This window comes from Triticum aestivum, chromosome 5B, assembly GCF_018294505.1.
Source record: "Triticum aestivum cultivar Chinese Spring chromosome 5B, IWGSC CS RefSeq v2.1, whole genome shotgun sequence".
Lineage (NCBI taxonomy): Eukaryota > Viridiplantae > Streptophyta > Magnoliopsida > Poales > Poaceae > Triticum > Triticum aestivum.
Window position 1 is genome coordinate 396,964,908 of NC_057807.1, and position 27,530 is coordinate 396,992,437.

Below are 27,530 nucleotides of genomic sequence, written 5' to 3' on the forward strand. Positions count from 1 at the left end.
GACAGAACTGCACACAAGGTACTATAATCTGGTTTTTATTGGCCTACTCTCTTCAAATATGCTCGTAAGTTTATCTTATCTTGTGATGAATGTCAAAGTAGGTAACATTAGTAGACGTCAAGAAATGCCTATGAATTATTCTCTTGTTATTGTACCATTTGATGTTTGGGGCTTTGATTATATGGGACCTTTTCCTGCCTCTAATGGTTATACACATATTTTAGTTGCTGTTGATTACGTTACTAAGTGGGTAGAAGCTATTCCAACTAGTAGTGCTGATCATAACACTTCTATTAAAATGCTTAAGGAAGTTATTTTTCTGAGGTTTGGAGTCCCTAGATATCTTATGACTGATGGCAGTTCACATGTTATTCATGGTGCTTTCCGTAAGATGCTTGCTAAGTATGATGTCAATCATAGAATAGCATCTCCTTATCATCCGCAGTCTAGTGGTCAAGTAGAGTTGAGCAATAGAGAGCTCAAATTAATTTTGCAAAAGACTGTGAATAGATCTAGAAAGAATTGGTCCAAAAAACTTGATGATGCGTTATGGGCCTATAGAACTGCATACAAAAATCCTATGGGTATGTCTCCTTATAAGATGGTTTATGGAAAAGCGTGTCATCTACCTCTTGAACTTGAACATAAGGCATATTGGGCTATTAAAGAGCTCAATTATGACTTCAAACTTGCTGGTGAGAAGAGGTTGTTTGATATTAGCTCACTTGACGAATGGAGAACCCAAGCGTATGAGAATGCCAAGCTATTCAAAGAAAAAGTCAAACGCTGGCATGATAAGAGGATACAAAAGCGTGAGTTTAATGTAGGAGACTATGTATTATTATTCAACTCTCGTTTAAGATTTTTTGCGGGAAAACTTCTCTCAAAATGGGAAGGTCCTTACGTTATCGAGGAGGTCTATCATTCTGGTGCCATAAAAATCAACAACTTCGAAGGCACGAGTCCGAGGGTGGTAAACGGTCAAAGAATTAAACATTATATTTCAGGTAATCCTATCAATGTTGAAACTAATATCATTGAAACCGTAACCCCTGAGGAATACATAAGGGACACTTTCCTGAACGTTCCAGACTCCGAAAAGGAATAGGTATGTGGAACGGTAAGTAAACCGACTCCAAAACAACTCCAATGGCAATTTTTATCAGTTTTGGAATATTTAAGAATTTTAGGAAGAAAGAAGTAGTCCGAAAGGGACACGAGGCCCCCACGAGAGTGGAGGGCGCCCCCCCCCCCCTATTGGGCGCGCCTCCTGTCTCGTGGGCACCTCGTGTGCCTCCCGGACTTCATTTTCTTGCACGTTACGTATTTTGGTCGGTAAAAATTCATTATATATACTCCTGAAGGTTTTTACCACCGTATCACGCAAATATCCTCTGTTTTCATTTCGAGCTATTTCTGCTTCAGATTTAGAGCAATAAGTCGTCCCAGGATTCGGAAGGGGAAAGTTATGTGGCTGATTACCTCACGGACCCTAAGGTCTACGGGGACTTGGAGCATGATGGCTGGACTTCTGAAGAAGAGAAAGACTATGAGCCTAAAGTAAAGGAGGAGACGAGTTCAGACGAAGACGAAGCCCCATTACCTCAGCCTGGGGACATGCATGTGGAGTTTAAAAAGTCAAGCCTCCCTGATAGAGCAAAGAAGCCAAAGATCGAGTTTATCCCTTTTCGTCTCTTGCAGGAAAATAAGCAGGAATTATGCAAAAAAGTATTAAGCCTTGAGAAGGAGATCGAGGACCTAAAGGAGCAAAATATTATACTCAAGCGTAAATTGAGGAACAAGCCTACATCATCAACAACTCCTGCTTCATCATCTCCGAGGACATAATCACATGGGTATGGGCACTCCCCTTGGCAACTGCCAAGCTTGGGGGAGGTGCCCCGGTATCGTATCACCATCAGACTCCTATCTTTACCATTTTATTTAGTTCGATCCTTTTAGTAGTATCTTTATCTAGTAGATTAAAGTTTTGATATCAAGTAGTTTGAGTTTTGCTTTGTGATCTATTTTTGTAATCGAGTCCGAGAGCTATCTATAATAAAGATTAGTGTCGAGTCAAGGGCTTTGCTATGTTGCTATGATCTTGAGAAAGTAGAAAGAATAAAAGAGTTCATATTGATCTTATGGATAGTGATAACTTCACACATAGAAAGTATGAGGCATATAAAAATTGTTGAGAGTTGATGAACGTAGTTTTGGTCATCGTTGCAATTAATAGGAAGTGAAAAGGAAAGAGGGGTTCACATACAAATATATTATCTTGGACACCTTTTTATAATTGGGAGCACTCATTAGGTATGACATGCTAAAAGAGTTGACGTTGGACAAGGAAGACAACGTAATGGTTTATGTTTTCGCGCATCTCAGTTAAATTATATTGTCATTGATCTCCCAAACATGTTGAGCTTGCCTTTCTCCCTCATGCTAGCCAAATTCCTTGCACCAAGTAGAGATACTACTTGTGCTTACAAATACCCCTAAACCCAGTTTTGCCATGAGAGTCCACTATACCTACCTATGGATTGAGTAAGATCCTTCAAGTAAGTTGTCATGTTGCAAGCAATAAAAATTGCTATCTAAATATGTATGACTTATTAGTGCAGAGAAAATAAGCTTTGTACGATCTTGTTGTGGAAGCAATAAAAGCGACGGACTGCATAATAAAGGTCCACATACAAGGGGCAATATAAAGTGACGTTCTTTTGCATTAAGATTTTGTGCATCAACCCTAAACGCACATGACAACCTCTGCTTCCCTCTGCGAAGGGCCTATCTTTTACTTTATGTTTTTACTTTATGCTTGAGTCAAGGTGATCCTCACATTTCCCTTTTTCATTTTATCCTTTGGCAAGCTCCTCGTGTTTGAAAGATCATGATATATATATCCAATTGGATGTTAGTTAGCATGGGCCATTATTGTTGACATCACCTAAAGGTGGATACGTTGGGAGGCAACACAATAAGCCCCTATCTTTTTTAGTGTCCGGCTGAAACTCTATAACCACAAGTATTGCGTGAGTGTTAGAAATTATAGAAGACTACAAGATAGTTGAGTATGTGAGCTTGCTAAAAAGCTCTATTGTTGACTCTTTCCGATGTTACGATAAATTGCAATTGCTTCAATGACTGAGATTATAGTTTGTTAGTTCCCAATGAAGTTTTTGAACCATACTTGACATTGTGAATTGATTGTTACTTGAGCATAAGAAATTATATGACAAAATCTATATATGTTGCTGTTTTAAGAATGATCATGATGCCCTCATGTCCGTATTTTATTTTTATCGACACCTCTATCTCTAAACATGTGGACATATTTTTTGATTTCGGCTTCCGCTTGAGGACAAGCGAGGTCTAAGCTTGGGGGAGTTGATATGTCCATTTTGCATCATGCTTTTATATCAATATTTATTGCATTATGGGCTGTTATTACACATTATATCTCAATACTTATGGATATTCTCTCTTATTTTATAAGGTTTACCACGAAGAGGGGGAATGCCGACAGCTGGAATTCTGGCTGGAAAAGGAGCAAACATTGGAAACCTATTCTGCACAGCTCCAAAAGTCCTGAAACTCCACAAAACATCTTTTTGGATTTAATAAGAATTTTTGAGCGAAAGAAATACACCAAGGGGCCCACACCGTGTCCAGGAGAGTGGAGGGCGCCCCCTCCCCCCCTACAGGGCGCGCCCCCTATCTCCTGGGCCCCCTGGTGGGCCCCCGGTGTCCATCTTCTGCTATATCAGAGCTTTTACCCTGGAAAAATCAGGGGCAAGCTTATGGGACGAAACTCCGCCGCCACGAGGCGGAACCTTGGCGGAACCAATCTAGGTCTCTGGCGGAGCTGTTCTGTCGAGGACACTTCCCTCCGGGAGGGGGAAATCATCACCAACGTCATCACCAATGATCCTCTCATTGGGAGGGGGTCAATCTCCATCAACATCTTTACCAGCACCATCTTCTCTCAAAACCCTAGTTCATATCTTGTATCCAATCTTGTATCAAAACCACAAATCGGTACCTGTGGGTTGCTAGTAGTGTTGATTACTCCTTGTAGTTGATGCTAATTGGTTTACTTGGTGGAAGATCATATGTTCAGATCCTTTATGCATATTATTACCCCTCTGATTATGAACATGAATATGCTTTGTGAGTAGTTACGTTTGTTCCTGAGGACATGGGTGAAGTCTTGCTATTAGTAGTCATGTGAATTTGGTATTCGTTCGATATTTTGATGAGATGTATGTTGTCTTTTCCTCTAGTGGTGTTATGTGAACGTCGACTACATGACACTTCACCATTATTTGGGCCTAGAGGGAGGCATGGGGAAGTAATAAGTAGATGATGGGTTGCTAGAGTGACAGAAGCTTAAACCCTAGTTTATGCGTTGCTTCGTTAGGGGCTGATATGGATCCATATGTTTAATGATGTGGTTAGGTTTACCTTAATACTTCTTTTGTAGTTGCAGATGCTTGCAATAGGGGTTAATCATAAGTGGGATGCTTGTCCAAGTAAGGGCAGTACCCAAGTACCGGTCCACCCACATACCAATTATCAAAGTACCGAACGTGAATCATATGAACGTGATGAAAACTAGCTTGACGATAATTCCCATGTGTCCTCGGGAGCTCCTTTCTCATTATTAGAAATTGTCCAGGCTTATCATTTGCTTCATAAAGGATTGAGCCACCTTGCTGCATTTTATTTACTTTATTTACTTTTTACTCGTTACTACTTATCTTATCACAAAACTATCTATCACCTACAATTTCAGTGCTTGCAGAGAAAACCTTACTGAAAACCGCTATCATTTCCTTCTGCTCCTTGTTGGGTTCGACACTCTTACTTATCGAAAGGACTACGATTGATCCCCTACACTTGTGGGTCATCAACGGGTACCATGTTAGGTACGTGCTCTGCTGACTCCCCTGGGCTTTGTGGCACATATGATTTGCACCGAGAAAAGGTATCCCCATTCTCACGTCAGAGATTGTGGAATGCTCCTCCTATTTGGTCTCTAGGTCGGATCCTATCGAGGTGTCCCGGTTAGGGGGTCTCTCACCAAGTCGTCTTTCGGCCAAGTGGGCCTGACCGAGGAACCCATATGTTGATTCACCAGCGGGACACGTCAAGGCAACCCACAACATTCCAAGACAATAGAAATCATTTACAACACAAACATAAGCAGGGCGTAGGTTTTATCTCTTAGGAGAGCCTGAACATGGGTAAAACCCATGCCCCGGTAGCTCAGGACCCCATACCCGAGATCTGCCGGATTTGACTCTGTTACCCACCATGTCCGGTGCATGCTTCTCCTTCAGCGTCGGTGGACTCACCAGATTTATTAGTGGGCCGCGTTGAGGTGGCGTATAAGAGAAAGGCTCCGAAGATTTGAAGTACACCCCAAGACAGTAGAAATCGTCTACAACATGTTCTTCTTATACGTAACCGACTAGGATGTAACTCTATACACCCTCGGGTATCTACATATGCCGAGGGGTGGGGCTCATAGATGACACACAACGATCTTGCAGTAGATCACCTGTATTTCGTTCAATTGAGGAGCGTCGCGTATGGTGACCTGATTTGCCATTGATACGCCTTCGTTGCGTTCCATCGCCCAAAGGGCATGTTGGGGGGAGTGAGATCGGCCGTGAGAGGCTGACCAGGTGGGAGGGCAACCCACGACCAGGCTCCCTATGTGTTGTACTGATGATGTTCAGAGTACGTTCCAGGAAGTCGATAAGATAGTGCTTGAGTGTTGTATTCGTTTTTTGTCCAATACGTCACGGAGGGATCGATCCTTTCAGGCATGTGCTGATTACGTCTGCGACGCAAGGGTATCAGGAGTTCCACATTTTTTATACCAGGACTGGGATTGACACCATGTCCAAGTTCTAACATATCGGATCGAGTCAACTAGGGGTATTTTGGATGGCTCTTTGCCCAAAGCATGACGCCTGGGTTTCGAGGTATGGCATAACGCTGGTCCGTCTAGGCTTAGGACGGGTACCATGTTAGGTACGTGCTCCGCCGACTCCTCTGGGCTTTGTGGCACATATGATTTGCACCGAGAAAAGGTATCCCCATTCTCACGTCAGAGATCATGGAACGCTCCTCCCTATTTGGTCTCTAGGTTGGATCCTATCGAGGTGTCCCGGTTAGGGGGTTTCTCACCAAGTCGTATTTCGGCCAGGTGGGCCTGGCCGAGGACCCCATATGTTGATTCACCAGCGGGCCACATCAAAGCAACCCACAACATTCCAAGACAATAGAAATCGTCTACAACACAAACATAAGCAGGACGCGGGTTTTATCTCTTAGGAGAGCCGGAACATGGGTAAAACCGGTGCCCCGGTAGCTCAGGACCCCATACCCGAGATCTGCCAGATTTGACTCCGTTACCCACCATGTCTGGTGCATGCTTCTCCTTCAGCGTCGGTGGACTCGCCAGATTTATTAGTGGGCCGCGTCGAGGCGGCGTATAAGAGAAAGGCTCCGAAGCTTTGAAGTACACCCCAAGAGTAGAAATCGTCTACAACATGTTCTTCTTATACATAACCGACTAGGATGTAACTCTAGACACCCTCGGCTACCTACATATGCCGAGGGGTGGGGCTCATAGATGACACACAACGATCTTGCAGTGGATCACCTGTATTTCGTTCAACTGAGGAGCGTCGTGTATGGTGACCTGATTTGCTATTGATACGCCTTCGTTGCGTTCCGTCGCCTAAAGGGCATGTTGGGGGAGTGAGATCGGCCGTGCGAGGCTGACCAGGTGGGAGGGCAACCCTCGACCAGGCTCCCTATGTTTGCACTGATGACGTTTGGAGTACGCTCCAGGAAGTCGATAAGATAGTGCATGAGTGTTGTATTGGTTTTTTGTCCAACACGTCACGGAGGGATTGATCCTTTCAGGCATGTGCTGATTACGTCTGCGACGCAAGGGTATCAGGAGTTACACATATTTTATACCAGGACTGGGATTGACACCATGTCCAAGTTCTAACATATCGGATCGAGTCGACCAGGGGTATTTTGGATGGCTCTTTGCCCAAAGCATGACGCTTGGGTTCCGAGGTATGGCATAACGCTGGTCCGTCTAGGCTTAGGACGGGTACCATGTTAGGTACGTGCTCCGCTGACTCCCCTGGGCTTTGTGGCACATATGATTTGCACCGAGAAAAGGTATCCCCATTCTCACGTCAGAGATCGTGGAACGCTCCTCCCTATATGGTCTCTAGGTTGGATCCTATCGAGGTGTCCCGGTTAGGGGGTCTCTCACCAAGTCGTCTTTCGGCCAGGTGGGCCTGGCCGAGGACCCCATATGTTGATTCACCAGCGGGCTACATCAAGGCAACCCACAACATTCCAAGACAATAGAAATCGTCTACAACACAAACATAAGCAGGACGTAGGTTTTATCTCCTAGGAGAGCCGGAACATGGGTAAAACCCATGCCCCGGTAGCTCAGGACCCCATACCCGAGATCTGCCAGATTTGACTCCGTTACCCACCATGTCCGGTGCATGCTTCTCCTTCAGCGTCGGTGGACTCGCCAGATTTATTAGTGGGTCGCGTCGAGGCGGCATATAAGAGAAAGGCTCTCAAGCATTGAAGTACACCCCAAGACAGTAGAAATCGTCTACAACATGTTCTTCTTATACGTAACCGACTAGGATGTAACTCTAGACACCCTCGGGTACCTACATATGCCGAGGGGTGGGGCTCATAGATGACACACAACGATCTTGCAGTAGATCACCTGTATTTTGTTCAACTGAGGAGCGTCGCGTATGGTGACCTGATTTGCCATTGATACGCCTTCGTTGCGTTCCGTCGCCCAAAGGGCATGTTGGGGGGAGTGAGATCGGCCGTGAGAGGCTGACCAGGTGGGAGGGCAACTCTCGACCAGGCTCCTTATGTTTGCACTGATGATGTTCGGAGTACGTTCCAGGAAGTCGGTAAGATAGTGCATGAGTGTTGTATTGGTTTTTTTGTCCAACACGTCACGGAGGGATCGTTCCTTTCAGGCATGTGCTGATTACGTCTGCGATGCATGGGTATCAAGAGATACACATATTTTATACCAGGACTGGGATTGACACCATGTCCAAGTTCTAACATATAGGATTGAGTCGACCAGGGGCATTTTGGATGGCTCTTTGCCCAAAGCATGACTCTTGGGTTCCGAGATATGGCATAACGCTGGTTTGTCTAGGCTTAGGACGGGTACCATGTTAGGTACGTGCTCCGCTGACTCCCCTGGGTTTTGTGGCACATATGATTTGCACCGAGAAAAGGTATCCCCATTCTCATGTCAGAGATCGTGGAACGCTCCTCCCTATTTGGTCTCTAGGTCAGATCCTATCGAGGTGTCCCGATTAGGGGGTCTCTCACCAAGTCGTCTTTCGACCAGGTGGGCCTGGCCGAGGACCCCATATGTTGATTCACCAGCGGGCCACGTCAAGGCAACCCACAACATTCCAAGACAATAGAAATCGTCTACAACACAAACATAAGCATGACGTAGGTTTTATCTCTTAGGAGAGCCGAAACATGGATAAAACCCGTGCCCCGGTAGCTCAGGACCCCATACCCGAGATCTGCCCGATTTGACTCTGTTACCCACCATCTCCGGTGCATGCTTCTCCTTCAGCGTCGGTGGACTCGCCAGCGGCAGCTCAACGACCCCTCCCCCCCCCCTCCGTAGCGAAGTTCTCACCGGTGCCAAGAAAACAACTCGTCGGTTGTAGGATCCCTAGTCGATTGTAGCTCAATGTTTTGCCGATTCCAACATTCGTGATAGCCGGTTCCACCGACCTTTCGTCTGGTTGTAGCTTCGCCCTCGGCGGCCGCAGCACCGAGCGTTGTCGATCCGAGCCTAATTGCAGCTCCTCCCTGGCGGTTCCAGCACCAGTGATGACTGGTTCCAGTATCAACGATAGCTAGTTCTAGCACCACACGGTGGCCGGTTCCACCACTGGTAGCAACGTGGTTGCTCACACCAAAATGTCGGCGCTACCCACAACGTCTCGCGGTGCTCTTGGGCAGACATCGTGCTGCTGCGTGTCACCTCTAGCAGCAAATCCCCGCATCCGACGCTAACAAGATCACAATCTCCACGGGTCAACCTAAGATCAATTCTCTATATTATTTTTCTTATTTTTTAAAATATTTGTTTTATTTTTATTTTTTGCATTATCATTTCATCATGTCATTAAATATTTTACACCTATTTAAAATTATGATTTTTTTGGAAAAAAATACATTTGAGCCTCGCCTCTATTTTTATTTCATGCTTTTCCAATTTCACTTGCAACTTTTCAAAAATTGTATTCCATTTCTACTTCAATTTTGGCCTCCATACTTTGCCCAAAAATTTATTTATCACTTTCCCAGGCTCCACCAAAAGTACCATGATTTTTGAAACATCTAAATTCTACCTCTAGTTCAAACCATTGAATTAAATTGAAATGAATTTGAATTCCAGTTCATCCAAAAATTTGTAAACACCTCCATAGGTTCAGAAATATTTCAGAAAGCCTTCTCGGTAAGTTTCACCTTTTTCAGAAAGTTATAGCTATTTTTTTTCCTTGCCTTTGTTCTTCTCAATTTCTATAATTGAAAAAGGCAGAAAATGAAGAGAGAGAGAGAGAGAGGCCAGCCGCGGCCCACAAACCATGAAGGCCTACCCAACCATCCACCTCTTTTTCTTCCAGCACTACGCTAAAACAGCCCAATTCCCACAGCCCACCTAGGCCAATTCGATGCCCCGTTAAACGCTGGGAGAGCCTCTCCTCAATCCCTACTCTCTCCAGCGACCCAATAGCCGCCACCGGCTCGGTAAGTGCGCCGCTAGGCCCGGCGCCCTACCGGCCGCCTCTGCCGCCTTCACCCACGACCTCCGGCTCGAGTCACTCGGCCTATTGCCCTTAATCAGACCACTGCCTCTGTCTGCCCTTCTGTCACCCTCGCCCGTGACCTCCCAACCGCCGCTCCAGCCCACAAACTTTGTACGAGTGCTGCTATATTGTACTTCGTGTGGAATAGAAAATTCCTTAGCACCAAACCATCCATCGCCCACGGTTTGGGTTGCAATTTGTGCATCCGTTTAGAAAAGAGGTACATGTTTTTTTTCTCTCTAGCATTTCCTCAAATCACAAAATAAAATAAATCTTTTAAAATAATAAATAAGTAAATTAAGTTGTTTGTATAATAAATTAAATATTACAACCATTAGAAAGATTCCTTTTCTTTTATAAAATATAAATAAATTAGAATGTTGTTGGTATAATTTAAACATCCAATGAATTTTTAAAAGCGCTTACTTGTTTTACATTTAATTCAAGTATTTTAAAATATGTGTTTATGCATTTTGGAAAATAGATTAATTTTACAAAATGTTCATGTCTTTTTGTAAGAATGTCCCCATAACAACAGTCATTACATGTTTAAAAATATGTTCATATACTTCATAAAACACCGGCCACCGCCAAGAATGCAGCTTCATGGGTCGCAATTGGTGCAAATTATGGGGAATCTTATAAAAATAAATTAACACATAAGTAAATTTTATTTCTTTTCTATTTAAAATTTTGAACAAAAACGTAAAGTAAATACGTTGGTATAATAAAATAAGTAAATTTATTTCTATATTAAAATTTATGAGTAACATATTCTCTATGAAAAATAATTTTGTATTTCTCAAAAAATATTCATATAACTGAAATTTGGTGTTGGTATTCCAAAATATTGAATTAGATTTAAAAGTGCTTAAATTTTTTTTACAAAGCCATGTATTTTAAAAATATGTGCTGAAACATTTTAGATAATCATGCAGTTCATAAACGTTATTTTTTATAAACACTGTGTAGTTATACGTAGTGTTTATATAGTTCAATAATTATTTAATATGGTTTTATATAATGTTCTTCTATTTTGAACATATTTTATTTAAAAGGATAACGTCTTATGATCATAATTGTCATAATATTTAGAAAACATGTTTTTTTAAAAATGCTAGTTTATCTGTAAAACAATATATTGAAAGAGGCAACAGAAGGGAAAAAAATTGTAGAAAAATTGTAAATAGTAGAAAAAAATGTCTAAAATAAAATAATATAGCGAAATAATTAAAATTGAACCGAGAAATAAATTGGAAAGGGGGGGATAAAACCAAAAATCGAAGACAATAAGATAAAATAAGGAAAAATATGACCCAAACAGCCACACTCTTATTACGAGATATAAGGCAATACCTATTTGACGCGCTCGAGCGCCAAAATGACTCGGCTTGGCTAAAAATTGAGCTCCCGCTGCTGTGCCGTTTCATCTCTTTTCTGATTCTTTTTCTTTTTATTATTTTTTCTTTTTTCACTTCTTGTTTGTATTTTTTTCTCTTCAATTTTCACTTTTTCATTTCTTATTTATTTTTCTGTAATTATAAAAAAATCATTATGGTTTAAATACAAAAATATTCATCGTATATTTAAGATTAATTCCGTGAAAATGTTCAGTATATTAAGAGAATGTTCAGTATATTAAGAGAATGTTCATTATATTAAGGGAATTCTCAACATACTTTCTAGAAAATGTTCATTGTGTATTTTAAAATAAGTCAGTGTATACCACAAAAATGGTCAAGGTGCATTTGCATATATGTTCAGTGTATATCACAAAAAAATTAATGTATATCTAAATATTGTTCAGCCTATATCAAAGAAATGTTTCGCATGTATTTTAAAAATTGTTTAGAGCATATGAAAAAATTGTTTAATGTATAGTTTTTAATTATTTATTGCATATAAATAAGTTCAATAAATGTTTGTAATTTAAAATGTCTGTTCATGTTTTTTCTAAAACATTATTCATATTTTTGTACGGAAACTGTTCTCATTTTTTTCAGTAAATGTTGGAAAATTGGAAGAAAGAAAAAGTGGGCCCACCGCTTAACTAAGTACTTTAAAATTAGTGTTTCGCCATGGGCGGTGATAGGCGCCGGTCGACCGGCCCAAATTGGGCCGGTCCCCGCGCAGCCGCTCGATCCAGTCCATATGCGCGGCTACGATCCAACCTCCTTTCCAACAGAGTCATCTCCTTCACACCGTCAATGGCGCTTCATCGCTCGCTCACGCATCCAACGCGGGGCGCCACCCCTCACGGGCCGCACTTGCCTGCCGCTGACCTCTCCTTCGATCGCACATCGCCGCCGTCGCCCCGCATGTCATAACTGGCCACCCGCCGAACCTTCCACCCTTCCTTCTTGCTGCCTCGTGCTGGCCATGGCAGGTGCGAGAACTTGCTGATGAAAGCCGTCGCAGCTCCATCGATGCCGAGTTGCAGCACGCACAGGAGAAACGCTCCCTGCCACTCCGCCGACGGTGCAGTTCCGTCGTCAGTGGTGCCAGCTCCTTCACCTGCGGCTGCTACGCCATTGTAGCAAAAAAAATTATCGGATCCAGCATCCTTTAACCTGCTTGCAGCTCTAGTACTAGTTGGCCCCAATAAAACTCATTTGCAGGTGGCAGCTTCATCGGCAAAAAGAATAGTTCCAGCATCCCGCATCCTGGTTGCAGCTCCGGTGGTAACCGATCCCAGCAGAAATCACCTCCGGTGACAGATTTGTCAGCAAGGTTCTAACATCCCGCAACCTGGTTGTAGCTCCAGTGTAGCTGGTTCCAGCAAAACGGTTTGCCGCTTCCAGCAAAATTGCTTGCTACTTCCAGCATCCGCATCACCTGCCGCAGCTCTCTGTAGTAGCCGGTCCCCGACAAAAATGTTCTGCGGACACAGCAAAAACAATCTCCGGTTCCAGCAAATGAGATCATCGGTTGAAGCAAAACATTGCGCCAGCAGGATGCATGGTGCCGTTGTTTGTACCATCCTTTCCATGCGGTTCCAGCAATACAGATCAACAGTGGCAATAAAATGTTCCCGGCAGGGATGCATGTGTGCCGCCATGGAGCTGGTTCCAGCAAAAATGCCACCGATGCCCAACATGTCGCAAAATCGGTTCCACCATGGCGCTCTAGAGGTTGTAGCGCGGCCATAGTCGCAGCGGGAAGGGCACGAGGGGTGGGTGGCGCACGGCCATGGCATCGGCAGCACAGGGGAGGCTTGGATCTGCTAGTGGGGTGGGGGTGATGTGCTCGCAGCTAACAGAAAAAGGTATTGGCGCCGTCCGGCGGGGCGAGCTCCTCGTGCGGAGGTGCATGGACGAAGAATTCGATCGAGAACGCCTGGAAGAAACGAAACAGCTGGAGGAAGAAGATAAGGAGGAGGGGGATAAACGGTTCGTGGCCCCATGGCATCTGGACCTGCGGGAGGACACGTGGTCGTCCGGCTCAAGTTTCCGCCGGTCTGCCGGCGGGGAACGTTTCCCTTTCGCCATTAGCAGACCTCAGCTGTTAGCTTGACTGGCTTTCGACACTGCTCTTCACCTTGAGGTTGGGAGTTCGTCTCCCTGCCTGCGCTATTATTTTCGTCTCATTTTTTGATTATTTCGAGGTCTCAAGATGGACAACTGCGTCTCCTCAAGCGTTTTCCCTACTGCGTTTAGTTGGGCCAAACAAACAAAAAGTTTACATCGGTTTAGGGAACCTTACATAGTACGATTTTGGTCTGGTTTTTTTTTCTGTAGCTTTATCACTTTTCTCATTTTCAATGTGTTTTCTATTTTTTATTTTTTTATCCTCTCCTCCTTTTTTTGGATAAGTGTTGACTTTTTAAATACACTTTCAACATTTTTTGTGTACGGATTGAACATTTTTTAGATACACATAGAATGTTTTTAAATACACATTAAACATTTTTCTGAATATATGTTGTAGATTTATCGACTGCGCAATGAACATTTTCTGTATACACGTGTAACATTTTTTAATACACGCCGAACATTGTGTCAACACAAGTTGAGCATTTTTCAAATAGAAGTCAAACGATTTTTTTCAATAGATGATGGATATTATATACATTGAACATTTTTCAAGACACACATTGAACAGTTTTTACATATGCGTTTAACATTTTTAACATAAGATAACAAATTTCTTAATTCACAGTGAACATTTTTAGTACGAGATGATTTTTTAATAGGTGGTGAATAACTTTATAAATTAGCATATAAAAATATTTTAATATATATGTAATCATTTTTGAAATATATAAAAGGATAAAATGAAAATGAAATAAAGAACAAACATTCAAAGCTATAGAACCTAGCTATCAACCAAGAAAAAAGAACCGAGATTTGTTAACGAGGCTCATCGATATGGCTACATCCCCGGGGCCTGACTGTGGACGCTCCTTCTCATGACACCGCTACAATGCCGCACCTGGTCGCCCTGGACGCTGGCACATGTCGCCGGCTTCCCCTGTGCTCCTGTGTTATTATGTCGGCATAGGTTACATCGTGTGTCTATCCTCGCTATATATGAGAGGCCTGGTATACAAGTGTTTTACTATGACACGACTCCATATCTCTACTCTTATAAAAAACCGAGTTGGTGATGATGGTGTGCCTGCCATCCTGCAATATAGATCGTCCGATCTATATCTGACGAATAGGAAGCAAACTAAGACAATTTTGCAAAAACATACCCGCACCCCTCTCCACATTTGCAGATAAGGACTTCCCTCGTTCATCTTCGTCTCCCACGAGATAAACAGCTCGTATAAATGCATCTTGATGTTCCATGCAACGCATGAGCCTCTTGCTAGTCCTATCTAAACACAATACCACTCAGAGTCCAACTGTAACCTACCTTGTACACAATATTCGACACAACTCTAACAAACCCAGCCATGATAGAGACATGCGAGTGCTCCTTCTATCTTGCAATAGGTGGTACCAAATCACTCCCTATGGAAAAGAGGCCATGTTTTGTGCATACCGCACTGGAAAGCGACCAAACACGCACCTAGCGTGTAGTGGGCTGGCTTAATTAGTGATCTGATTTTTATTCGGTTTGGCGGGTTTGGTCGCCATGGCAAAGCTAGATAGGCTGGACCGACCAGTTGAGTTGTTTTTGTTTATAAAACTGGCTATTGATGGGAATTTATTTCAAAAATTATAAATGTAACCAGATTTTTTTAATAAATATCGGATTCAAACTTTTCATTAAAAAACAGAATTCAGAAAATGTTCATGAATCATATATGTTGAAAAGTTATGGATTTTGCATACATTCTAGAATTCAAATTTTAAACAAAATTTCAAAACACAAATAAGAAGCAATTAATACATAAAAATGAAATACGAAGAAGAGAAACGAAAGAAAGAAAAAAACAGAAGAAAGGGCATGAAAAAAAACATGGCCTCATGCGCTGTAGTGGGCCGGTCCAAAAGCACGCGCGCACACGGGGCGTGGATGGGAGGGGGAGAATATCGGGTGCACCGGTGATACTTGTGCACCGAACTCATGTTGCACATTTTAGAATGTTCAAAAAATCTTGAAAGAAATTTAGCACATCCACACAACATAAATGTTAGTTATTACAAAATTGTAAGTCAAAAGTTTGAAACATATCTCAGTAAACAAAAATGAAAAATTCAACACTGAATAGTACATAACGTAAGTTGGGCTTTAGATTTGGCCCATTATCACACTAATGTCAAATTTTATATTTTTGTATCTCAAGGAATATTTTAAGTTTTGACTTGAAATTTTTATGACATCATACATTGATGTTGTGTCAATGTACTAGATTGTTTTTTTATTTTTTTTGAAATGTTCTATGGCATCCGGTGCACTGGTAGCTCCAAGTGTGGGTGCACTGGATACATTCCTGGGTGGAAGGGAGGGGGTTGGGGTGAGAGTTTGCTCCATGTTCCCCTCCCTATGCCCGGAATAGGAATTTGGCATATACAGTTGTGACTTGTTACTCCGTTTGATTGGGAAATGACTCAATGGGCCATGAGGTATATAGTCCTATTTGGAACCAAATTATCTTTTTTGTGGCCCAGTTTCACTTGTAGTATGAACTATTCTAAAAAGTGATGGGTAACGTAGTAATTTCAAAAAAAATCCTATGCACATGCAAGATCATGGTGATGTATAGCAACGAGAGGGGGAGTGTATCTTCATACCCTTGAAGATCGCTAAGCGGAAGCGTTTATCAACGCGGTTGATGTAGTCGTACGTCTTCACGATCCGACCGATCCAAGTACCGAACGCACGGCACCTCCGAGTTCTGCACACGTTCAGCTCGATGACGTCCTCGCCTTCTCGATCCAGCAAGACGGGCGAAGTAGTAGATGAGTTCCGGCAGCACGACGGCGTGGTGACGGTGTTGGTGAAGAACAATCTCTACAGGGCTTCGCTTAAGCACTACGGAAACTATGACGGAGGATAAACTAGAGGGGACGGGGTTGCCGGCACACGGCTTGGTGTTTCTTGATGTGTCTTTGGTGCTAGCCCTGCCCCTCTATTTATATGTTGAGCCTTGGGGTCGAAACTTCAAGTAAAAGCCTCCACAAAGTCGGTTTCACCCAAAAGGCAAGAGTCCTTCTCGGACTCTAGGGCCAGACGCCAGGGTTCCCGGCGTCTGGACCCAGACGCCAGGGACCCTGGCGTCTGGCCCCTGGACTCCGCAAAACTTCCTTTTGCGCTTTCCAAAAACCTTGTGGGCTTTCCCCATTGGCCCAAATAACGTGTTCTCGTACCCAAACATTTCGGGAAACATCCGGAATCCCTTCCGATGAATTCCGGAACTCTTCCGGAGATCAAACACTATTATCCCATATATCAAACTTTATCTCCGGACCATTCCGGAGTTCCTCGTCATGACCATGATCTCATTCGCGACTCCGAACAATATTCGGTTACCAACATACATAACTCATATAATACTATATCGTCAACGAAACGTTAAGCGTGCGGACCCTACGGGTTCGAGAACTATGTAGACATGACCTAGAACTTGTTTCCGGTCAATAACCAATAGCGGAACCTGGATGCCCATATTGGCTCCCACATATTCTACGAAGATCTTTATCGGTCAAACCGCATAACAACATACGTTGTTCCCTTTGTCATCGGTATGTTACTTGCCCGAGATTTGATCGTCGGTATCCAATACCTAGTTCAATCTCGTTACCGGCAAGTCTCTTTACTCGTTACGTAATACATCATTCCATAACTAACTCATTAGCTACATTGCTTGCGAGGCTTATAGTGATGTGCATTACCGAGAGGGCCCAGAGATACCTCTCCGACAATCGGAGTGACAAAACCTAATCTCGAAATACGCCAACCCAACATGTACCTTTGGAGACACCTATAGTACTCCTTTATAATCACCCAGTTACATTGTGACGTTTGGTAGCACCCAAAGTGTTCCTCCGGTAAACGGGAGTTGCATAATCTCATAGTTACAGGAACATGTATAAGTCATGAAGAAAGCAATAACAACATACTAAACGATCAAGTGCTAAGCTAACGGAATGGGTCAAGTCAATCACATCATTCTCCTAATGATGTGATCCCGTTAATCAAATTACAACTCTTTTGTCCATGGCTAGGAAACATAACCATCTTTGATAAACGAGCTAGTCAAGTAGAGGCATACTAGTGACACTATGTTTGTCTATGTATTCACACATGTATTATGTTTCCGGTTAATACAATTCTAGCATGAATAATAAACATTTATCATGATATAAGGAAATAAATAATAACTTTATTATTGCCTCTAGGGCATATTTCCTTCAGTCTCCCACTTGCACTAGAGTCAATAAGCTAGTTCACATCATCATGTGATTTAACACCAATATTCATATCTGTATATGATTAACACCCATAGTTCACATCATCATGTGATCAACACCCAAAGGGTTTACTAGAGTCAATAATCTAGTTCACATCACTATGGGATTAACACCCAAAGAGTACTAAGGTATGATCATGTTTTGCTCGTGAGAGAAGTTTAGTCTACGGGTCTGTCACATTCAGAGCCGTATGTATTTTGCAAATATTCTATGTCTACAATGCTTTGCACAGAGCTACTCTAACTAATTGCTCCCACTTTCAATATGTATCCAGATTGAGACTTAGAGTCATCTGGATCGGTGTAAAAGCTTGCATTGATGTAACTCTTTACGACGAACTCTTTTATCACCTCAATAATCGAGAAACATATCCTTATCCACTAAGGATAATTTTGACCAATGTCCAGTGATCTACTCCTAGATCACTATTGTACTCCCTTGCCAAACCAGGGCAGAGTATACAATAGGTCTGGTCCATAGCATGGCATACTTTTATAGAACCTATGACTGATGCATAGGGAATGACTTTCATTCTCTTTCTATTTTCTGCCATGGTCGAGTCTTAAGTCTTACTCAATTTCACACCTTTGCAACACAGGCAAGAACTCTTTCTTTGACTGTTCCATTTTGAACTATTTCAAAATCTTGACAAGGTATGTACTTATTGAAAAAACTTATCAAGCGTCTTGATCTATCTCAATAGATCTTGATGCTCAATATGTAAGCAGCTTCACCGAGGTCTTTCATTGGAAAACTTCTTTCAAACACTCCTTTATGCTTTCCAGAAAATTCTACATCATTTCCAATTAATAATATGGCATTCACATATACTTATCAGAAATGCTGTAGTGCTCCCACTCACTTTCTTGTAAATACAGGTCTTCCAAAAGTCTGTATAAAACCATATGCTTTTGATCAACTCATCAAAGCGTATATTCCAACTCCGAGATGCTTGCACCAGTCCATTGATGGATTGCTGGAGCTTGCACACTTTGTTAGCATCTTTAGGATTGACAAAACCTTTCTGGTTGCATCATATACAACTCTTCTTTAATAAATCCATTAAAGAATGTAGTTTTGACATCCATTTGCCAGATTTCATAACATGTGACAATTGCTAACATGATTCAGACTTAAGCATCGCTACAGTTGAGAAAATCTCATTGTAGTCAACACCTTGAACTTGTCGAAAACCTTTTTGTGACAAGTCGAGCTTTGTAGATAGTAACACTATCAGCGTCCGTCTTCCTCTTGAAGATCCATTTAATCTCAATGTCTCGCCGATCATTGGGCAAGTCAATCAAAGTCCATACTTTGTTTTCGTACATGGATCTTATCTCAGATCTCATGGCCTCAAGCCATTTTGCGGAATCTGGGCTCACCATCGCTTCTTCATAGTTCATAGGTTCGTCATGGTCTAGTAACATAACTTCCAGAACAGGATTACCGTACCACTCTGGTGCGGATCTTACTCTGGAAGACCTATGAGGTTCTGTAGTAACTTAATATGAAGTTTCATGATCATCATCATTAACTTCCTCACTAATTGGTGTAGTAGTCACAGGAACAGATTTCTGTGATGAACTACTTTCAAATAAGGGAGCAGGTACAGTTACCTCATCAAGTTCTACTTTCCTCCCACTCACTTCTTTCGAGAGAAACTCCTTCTCTAGAAAGGATCTATTCTTAGCAACGAATGTTTTGCCTTTGGATTTGTGATAGAAGGAGTACCCAACAGTTTCCTTTGGGTATTCTATGAAGACGCACTTCTCCGATTTGGGTTCGAGCTTATCAGGTTGAAACTTTTTCATATAAGCATCGCAACTCCAAACTTTAAGAAACGACGGCTTAGGTTTACTGCTAAACCATAGTTCATACGGTGTCATCTCAACGGATTTAGATGGTGCCCTTTTAAACGTGAATGCAGCTGTCTCTAATGCACAACCCCAAAACGATAGTGGTAAAACCGATAAGAGACATCATAGATCGCACCATATCCAATAAAGTGCAGTTACGACGTTCGGACACACCATAACGTTGTGGTGTTCCAGGTGGCGTGAGCTATGAAACTATTCCACATTGTTTTAATTGAAGACCAAACTCGTAACTCAAATATTCGTCTCCGCGATCAGATCGTAGAAACTTTATTTTCTTGTTACGATGATTTTTCCACTTCACACTGAAATTCTTTGAACCTTTCAATTATTTCAGACTTATGTTTCATCAAATAGATATACTCATATCTGCTCAATTCATATGTGAAGGTTAGAAAATAACGATACTTGCCACGAGCCTTAACACTCATCGGATCACATACATCGGTATGTATTATTTTCAATAAGTCAGTAGCTCGTTCCATTATTCCGGAGAACAGAGTTTTAGTCATCTTGCCCAAAAGGCATGGTTCGCAAGCATCAAATGATTCCGAAAATCCATCTTTATGGAGTTTCTTCATGCGCTTTACTGTTGGAAATATGCCCTAGAGGCAATAATAAAAGTATTATTATATTTCAATGTTCATGATAAATGTCTTTTATTCATGCTATAACTGTATTATCCGGAAATCGTAATACACGTGTGAATACTTAGACCACAATATGTCCCTGGTGAGCCTCTAGTTGACTAGCTCGTTGTGATCAACAGATAGTCATGGTTTCCTGACTATGGACATTGGATGTCGTTGATAACGGGATCACATCATTAGGAGAATGATGTGATGGACAAGACCCAATCCTAAGCATAGCATAAAAGATCGTGTAGTTCGTTTTGCTAGAGCTTTGCCAATGTCAAGTATCTCTTCCTTCGACCATGAGATCGTGTAACTCCCGGATACCGTAAGAGTGCCTTGGGTGTATCAAACGTCACAACGTAACTGGGTGACTATAAAGGTGCATTACAGGTATCTCCGAAAGTATCTGTTGGGTTGACACGGATCGAGACTGGGATTTGTCACTCCGTATGACGGAGAGGTATCTCTGGGCCCACTCGGTAATGCATCATCATAATGAGCTCAATGTGACCAAGGTGTTGGACACGGGATCATGCATTACGGTACGAGTAAAGTGACTTGCCGGTAACGAGACTGAACAAGGTATTGGGATACCGACGATCGAGTCTCGGGCAAGTAACGTACCGATTGACAAAGGGAATTGCATACAGGGTTTGATCGAATCCTCGACATCGTGGTTCATCCGATGACAACATCGAGGAGCATGTGGGAGCCATCATGGGTATCCAGATCCCGCTGTTGGTTATTGACCTGAGAGCGTCTAGGTCATGTCTGCATGTCTCCCGAACCCGTAGGGTCTACACACTTAAGGTTCGGTGACGCTAGGGTTATTAGGAAGACTAGTATGTGACTACCGAATGTTGTTCGGAGTCCCGGATGGGATCCTGGACGTCACGAGGAGCTCCGGAAGGATCCGGAGGTAAAGATTTATATATGGGAAGTTGTCAAACGGACACCGGGAAGTTTCGGGGTCATACCGGTATTGTACCGGGGCCACCGGAAGAGTTCCGGGGGTCCACCGGGAGGGGCCACCCCTCCCGGGGGGCCACATGGGCTGCGTGGGGCAGGGAGCCAGCCCCTGGTGGGCTGGCCGCACCCCCTCCCTTGGGCCCATGCGCCTAGGGTTGAGGGGGGAACCCTAGAGGGGGCGCCCCCCTTGGCTTGGGGGGCAAGCCACCCTCTCCCCCTCTCCCCTTGGCCGCCGCACCCCCCCTAGATGGGTTCTAGGGGGCCGGCCCCCTTCTCCCTTCCCCCTATAAATAGAGGGGTGAGGGGAGGGCAGCCGCACCACCCTCCAAGGCGCAGCCCTCCCCTCCCCAACACCTCTCCTCCTCCGTTGTGTGCTTGGCGAAGCCCTGTCGGAGTACTGCCTCTCCACCATCACCACGCCGTCGTGCTGCCGGTGGAGCTGTCTTCCTCAACCTCTCCTTCCCCCTTGCTGGATCAAGAAGGAGGAGACGTCTCCCGTCCCGTACGTGTGTTGAACGCGGAGGTGCTGTCCGTTCAGCACTTGGTCATCGGTGATTCGAATCACGTCGAGTACGACTCCATCATCACCTTGCAAGCTTCCGCACGCGATCTACAAGTGGTATGTAGATGCTAACTCTCTCCCTTGACTCGTTGCTTAGATGAACTCATAGATGGATCTTGGTGAAACCGTAGGAAAAATTTTAATTTTCTGCAACGTTCCCCAACAGTGGCATCATGAGCTAGGTCTATGCGTAGTTCTCTTTGCACGAGTAGAACACAATTTTGTTGTGGGCGTGGATTTTGTCATCTTACTTGCCTCTACTAGTCTTTTCTTGCTCAACGGTATTGTGGGATGAAGCGGCCCGGACCAACCTTACACGTACGCTTACGTGAGACCGGTTCCACCGACTGACATGCACTAGTTGCATAAGGTGGCTGGCGGGTGTCTGTCTCTCCCACTTTAGTTGGAGCGGAATCGATGAACAGGGCCCTTATGAAGGGTAAATAGAAGTTGACAAAATCACGTTGTGGTGATTCGTAGGTAAGAAAACGTTCTTGCTAGAACCCAATTGCAGCCACGTAAAAGATGCAACAACAATTAGAGGACGTCTAACTTGTTTTTGCAGCAATTGATCATGTGATATGATATGGCCAGAAGTTGTGATGAATGATGAATTGTGATGTATGAGATCATGTTCTTTGTAATAGGATTCACGACTTGCATGTCGATGAGTATGACAACCGGCAGGAGCCATAGGAGTTGTCTTTATTTTTTGTATGACCTGCGTGTCATTGAATAACGCCATGTAAACTACTTTACTTTATTGCTAAACGTTAGTCATAGAAGTAGAAGTAGTCGTTGGCGTGACAACTTCATGAAGACACGATGATGGAGATCATGATGATGGAGATCATGGTGTCAAGCCGGTGACAAGATGATCATGGAGCCCCGAAGATGAAGATCAATGGAGCTATATGATATTGGCCATATCATGTCACAACTATATAATTGCATGTGATGTTTATTATGTTTATGCATCTTGTTTACTTAGGACGACGGTAGTAAATAAGATGATCCCTTATAAAATTTCAAGAAGTGTTCTCCCCTAACTGTGCACCGTTGCTACAGTTCGTCGCTTCTAAGCACCACGTGATGATCGGGTGTGATGGATTCTTACGTTCACATACAACGGGTGTAAGACAGTTTTACACAGCGAAAACACTTAGGGTTAACTTGACGAGCCTAGCATGTGCAGACATGGCCTCGGAACACGGAGACCGAAAGGTCGAACACGAGTCGTATGGAAGATACGATCAACATGAGAATGTTCACCGACGATGACTAGTCCGTCTCACGTGATGATCGGACACGGCCTAGTCGACTCGGATCGTGTAAACACTTAGATGACTAAAGGGATGTCTAATCTGAGTGGGAGTTCATAATTTGATTAGAACTTTATTATCATGAACTTAGTCTAAAACCTTTGCAAATATGTCTTGTAGATCAATGGCCAACGCTAATGTCAACATGAACTTCAACGCGTTCCTAGAGAAAACCAAGCTGAAAGATGATGGCAGCAACTATACGGACTGGGTCCGGAACCTGAGGATCATCCTCATAGCTGCCAGGAAACAATATGTCCTAGAAGGACCGCTAGGTGACGCTCCCGTCCCAGAGAACCAAGACATTATGAATGCTTGGCAGTCTCGTGCTGATGATTACTCCCTCGTTCAGTGCGGCATGCTTTACAGCTTAGAACCGGGGCTCCAAAAGCGTTTTGAGCACCACGGAGCATATGAGATGTTCGAAGAGCTGAAACTAGTTTTTCAAGCTCATGCCCGGGTCGAGAGATATGATGTCTCCGACAAGTTCTACAGTTGTAAGATGGAGGAAAACAGTTCTGTCAGTGAGCACATCCTGAAGATGTCTGGGTTGCACAACCGTATGACCCAGCTGAACATTAACCTCCCAGATGAGGCGGTCATTGACAGAATCCTCCAGTCGCTCCCACCAAGCTACAAGAGCTTTGTGATGAACTACAACATGCAGGGGATGGAAAAGACCATTCCTGAAGTGTTCTCGATGCTGAAGTCAGCAGAGGCTGAAATCAAGAAAGAACATCAAGTGTTGATGGTCAATAAGACCACTAAGTTCAAGAAGGGCAAGGGTAAGAAGAACTTCAAGAAGGACGGCAAAGATGTTGCCGCGCCTGGTAAGCCAGTTACCGGGAAGAAGTCAAAGAATGGACCCAAGCCTGAGACTGAGTGCTTTTATTGCAAGGGGAAGGGTCACTGGAAGCGGAACTGCCCCAAATACTTAGCGGATAAGAAGGCCGGCAACACCAAAGGTATATTTGATATACATGTGATTGATGTGTACCTTACCAGTACTCGTAGTAACTCCTGGGTATTTGATACCGGTGCCGTTGCTCATATTTGTAACTCACAGCAGGAGCTGCGGAATAAACGGAGACTGGCGAAGGACGAGGTGACGATGCGCGTCGGGAATGGTTCCAGAGTCGATGTGATCGCCGTCGGCACGCTGCCTCTACATTTACCTACGGGATTAGTTTTGAACCTTAATAATTGTTATTTAGTGCCAAGTTTGAGCATGAACATTGTATCTGGATCTCGTTTAATACGAGATGGCTACTCATTTAAGTCTGAGAATAATGGTTGTTCGATTTATATGAGAGATATGTTTTATGGTCATGCTCCGATGGTCAATGGTTTATTCTTAATGAATCTCGAGCGTAATATTACACATGTTCATAGTGTAGATGCCAAAAGATTTAAAGTTGATAACGATAGTCCCACATACTTGTGGCACTGCCGCCTTGGTCACATTGGTGTCAAGCGCATGAAGAAGCTCCATGCCGATGGACTTTTAGAGTCTCTTGATTATGAATCGTTTGACACGTGCGAACCATGCCTCTTGGGCAAAATGACCAAGACTCCGTTCTCCGGAACAATGGAGCGAGCAACCAACTTGTTGGAAATCATACATACCGATGTGTGCGGTCCAATGAGCGTTGAGGCTCGCGGAGGATATCGTTATGTTCTCACTCTCACAGATGACTTGAGTAGATATGGGTATGTCTACTTAATGAAACACAAGTCTGAGACCTTTGAAAAGTTCAAGGAATTTCAGAATGAGGTAGAGAATCAACGTGACCGAAAGATAAAATTCTTACGATCAGATCGTGGAGGAGAATACTTAAGTCACGAATTTGGTACACACTTAAGGAAATGTGGAATCGTTTCACAGCTCACGCCGCCTGGAACACCTCAGCGAAACGGTGTGTCCGAACGTCGTAATCGCACCCTATTGGATATGGTGCGGTCTATGATGTCTCTTACCGATTTACCGCTATCATTTTGGGGATACGCTCTAGAGACAGCTACATTCACTTTAAATAGGGCACCGTCTAAATCCGTTGAGACGACACCGTATGAATTATGGTTTGGAAAGAAACCTAAGCTGTCGTTTCTAAAAGTTTGGGGATGCGATGCTTATGTCAAGAAACTTCAACCTGAAAAGCTCGAACCCAAGTCGGAAAAATGCGTATTCATAGGATACCCTAAGGAAACTGTCGGGTATACCTTCTACTTAAGATCCGAAGGCAAGATCTTTGTTGCCAAGAACGGATGCTTTCTGGAAAAAGAGTTTCTCTCGAAAGAAGTAAGTGGGAGGAAAGTAGAACTCGATGAAGTACTACCTCTTGAGCGGGAAAGTGGCGCAGCGCAGGAAACCGTTCCTGTGATGCCCACACCAACTGAAGAGGAAAACAATGATGATGATCAAGGTACTTCGGATCAAGTTACTGCTGAACTTCGTAGGTCCACAAGGACACGTTCCGCACCAGAGTGGTACGGCAACCCTGTCCTGGAAATCATGTTGTTAGACAACAATGAACCTTCGAACTATGAAGAAGCGATGGCGGGCCCGGATTCCAACAAATGGCTTGAAGCCATGAAATCCGAGATAGAATCCATGTATGAAAACAAAGTATGGACTTTGACAGACTTGCCCGATGATCGGCGAGCGATAGAAAACAAATGGATTTTTAAGAAGAAGACGGACGCGGATGGTAATGTTACCATCTATAAGGCTCGACTTGTCGCTAAGGGTTATCGACAAGTTCAAGGGATTGACTACGACGAGACTTTCTCTCCCGTAGCGAAGCTGAAGTCCGTCCGAATCATGTTAGCAATTGCCGCATACTATGATTATGAGATATGGCAAATGGACGTCAAAACGGCATTCCTTAACGGACATCTTAAGGAAGAACTGTATATGGTGCAGCTGGAAGGTTTTGTCGATCCTCGGAACGCTAACAAAGTATGCAAGCTCCAGCGATCCATTTATGGACTGGTGCAAGCATCTCGGAGTTGGAACATTCGCTTTGATGAGATGATCAAAGCGTTTGGGTTTATGCAGACTTATGGAGAAGCCTGCGTTTACAAGAAAGTGAGTGGGAGCTCTGTAGCATTTCTCATATTATATGTAGATGACATACTCTTGATGGGAAATAATATAGAATTTCTGGACAACATTAAGGCCTACTTGAATAAGTGTTTTCAATGAAGGACCTTGGAGAAGCTGCTTATATATTAGGCATCAAGATCTATAGAGATAGATCGAGACGCCTCATAGGTCTTTCACAAAGCACATACCTTGATAAGATTTTGAAGAGGTTCAAAATGGATCAGTCCAAGAAGGGGTTCTTGCCTATGTTACAAGGTGTGAGACTGAGCTCGGCTCAGTCACCGACCACGGCAAAAGATAAAGAAGAGATGAGTGTCATCCCCTATGCTTCAGCCATAGGATCTGTTATGCATGCTATGCTGTGTACCAGACCCGATGTAAACCTTGCCGTAAGTTTGGTAGCAAGATACCAAAGTAATCCCGGCAAGGAACACTGGACAGCGGTCAAGAATATCCTGAAGTACCTGAAAAGGACGAAGGACATGTTTCTCGTTTATGGAGGAGACGAAGAGCTCGTCGTAAAGGGTTACGTCGACGCTAGCTTCGACTCAGATCTGGATGACTCTAAGTCACAAACCGGATACGTGTATATGTTGAATGGTGGAGCAGTAAGCTGGTGCAGCTGCAAGCAGAGCGTCGTGGCGGGATCTACGTGTGAAGCGGAGTACATGGCAGCCTCGGAGGCAGCGCATGAAGCGATTTGGGATGAAGGAGTTCATCACCGACCTAGGAGTCATACCCAATGCGTCGGGGCCGATCAAACTCTTCTGTGACAACACTGGAGCTATTGCCCTCGCCAAGGAGCCCAGGTTTCACAAGAAGACCAGGCACATCAAGCGTCGTTTCAACTCCATCCGTGAAAATGTTCAAGATGGAGACATAGAGATTTGCAAAGTGCACACGGATCTGAATGTCGCAGATCCGCTGACTAAACCTCTCTCGCGTGCAAAACATGATCAACACCAGAACTCTATGGGTGTTCGATTCATCACAATGTAACTAGATTGATGACTCTAGTGCAAGTGGGAGACTGTTGGAAATATGCCCTAGAGGCAATAATAAAAGTATTATTATATTTCAATGTTCATGATAAATGTCTTTTATTCATGCTATAACTGTATTATCTGGAAATCGTAATACACGTGTGAATACTTAGACCACAATATGTCCCTGGTGAGCCTCTAGTTGACTAGCTCGTTGTGATCAACAGATAGTCATGGTTTCCTGACTATGGACATTGGATGTCGTTGATAACGGGATCACAT